The sequence below is a fragment of the Myotis davidii genome, unplaced genomic scaffold, assembly GCF_000327345.1.
Source record: "Myotis davidii unplaced genomic scaffold, ASM32734v1 scaffold17, whole genome shotgun sequence".
In the NCBI taxonomy this organism is placed as follows: Eukaryota; Metazoa; Chordata; class Mammalia; order Chiroptera; family Vespertilionidae; genus Myotis; species Myotis davidii.
Window position 1 is genome coordinate 3,014,376 of NW_006288624.1, and position 1,791 is coordinate 3,016,166.

At 53.3% G+C, this 1,791-nt stretch overlaps 1 long non-coding RNA gene across 1 annotated transcript in view; it reads left to right on the plus strand.

The window, feature by feature from the left end:
- The window catches only part of LOC107182648, a 2,740-nt gene extending 1,848 nt beyond the window's left edge, over positions 1-892 (plus strand). Inside the window, exon 2 of the long non-coding RNA XR_001513374.1 lies at positions 787-892. This is a non-coding gene — a long non-coding RNA (uncharacterized LOC107182648). The remainder of the gene's footprint in view (positions 1-786) is intronic.
- Positions 893-1,791: the final 899 nt, after the last annotated feature.

The window sequence follows — 1,791 nt, forward strand, 5'->3', positions numbered from 1 at the left end:
ACCCTGTGCATGACGGGGCGGCACCCCAACTCCCCAATCAGCCCTGCTCTGAGCTCAACCAGGGGCTGCACTTAGGGATTGGGCCTGTCCTCTGCCACGGGGAGACGGCCTAAGCCAGCTGGTCATTATCTCCCGAGAGGTCCCAGACTGCGAGAGGGCACAGGCCGGGCTGAGGGACCCCCCTCTCCCCTCCAAGTGCACAAATTTTTGTGCACAGGGCCTCTAGTCTATAAAATAAAAGCCTAAGTGACCATTAACAATGGAAGGACCAGAATGATTTGTCACTATGATGTGCACTGACCACCAGGAGACAGACACTCAATGCAGGAGCTGTCCCCTGGTGGACAGTGCACTCCTACAGGGGGAGTGCTGCTCAGCCAGAAGCCAGGCTTCCCACTGGTGAACACAGTGGCAGTGGTGGGAGCCTCTCCTGCCTCTTGCAGCGCTAAGGAGTGGTGAGCCAAGCAGTAAGAAGCAAGCAGGCGGGCGGTTAGGAGAGAATGGTCCCAGGTTGCGAGAGGGCACAGGCCCGGCTGAGGGACCTCTTGTCCTCACAAATTTTGTGCATCGGGCCTCTAGTCTGTTATAATTCCATAGACATAGCTTCTATGTTGCTGCAAAAAACATACTCCAGTTAAGAGTCACTGCATTAGAGAAGCACAAAGCTATTTCTTTCCACCAGGTATTTACAGTTTTCACTCAATCTAGGTATAAATTATCCATTAGAGGTCATTTTTACCATATGCAATCTTTTTTTTAATTTTTAATACATTTATTATTTTGAAGCACCAGTTTTCCACTGATGAAAACGACAAAGACATAATATAAAAACAGGTAATGAGTCATAGTGAAATAGAATATATTAAAATCAATAAATTTTACCAATGGAAAATACCAATGTGACAAAGTGTAACGCGTTCATTGCCGAGACATAGAAGCAATTCAAATATGTTAAGAAAAATTAATAAAAATATAGATACTTTATGAGTTGACTATTCCTGGTGTCCAATGATGCCGCGAGAAGGGGGTCCATTCTCCGGGTCCAGGGAATGCGATAGGAAAAGCACAGGAACCCACGAGTCACAGATGTGCACACTCAAAAAGCTCGCCCAGTCCTACTGGTGCCAGAGCACGCCGCCAGGAGGAGCGTGGAGGCTGGGCTGGGTCCTCAGGAAGGTTCTGGGCAGCAGCCCTCCAGTGGATGCCACACCAGCAGCAGCTATTGTGCTCTCAGCACTGAGAACCAGCAGCGAGGTCACGTGTGCCCTAATGGGCTCAGTCTGGACCTTGGAGAGAACAGCCGGACGCCATGCGTATGCGCGGGGGCCACGAAGGGGCCTGAGCCCTGGCCACCTCCCCAAGGTGAATGCTTAGAGGTGCGCCGACTCTGCACAAGAGCAATTGGCGGCCGAGAAGCACTGACCGGCGCTTCTCGCACCCGTGTCGGCACACACCCGGGTCCCCTCTGGTCACGCGGCATCTGCAGGACTTGGCGGGGACAGAATCCCTTAGAGATCCAGGAGCTTGTAAGGATCCTCCCCATTCTCAGCCCAAGGCTGGCAGGAGGAAAAGTGCCCCTCCCAGGAGCCTTTGGGTGAGCGCAGCTCTGGGGTCACAACAAAGTTGGTAGAGCAACTTAAGTCGTAGGGGCCCTGAGGCCAGACTCTGGCCTGGGCTGGAGCTGGAGCTAGAGCTGGAGCAAGTGCAGCGGGGACCGCGCGTGGATGGACTCCGTGCGCAGGGCCCCAAGCAGGCCTGGCTGTAGCTGAAGGCGCCGTGCTCTGCTTCAGG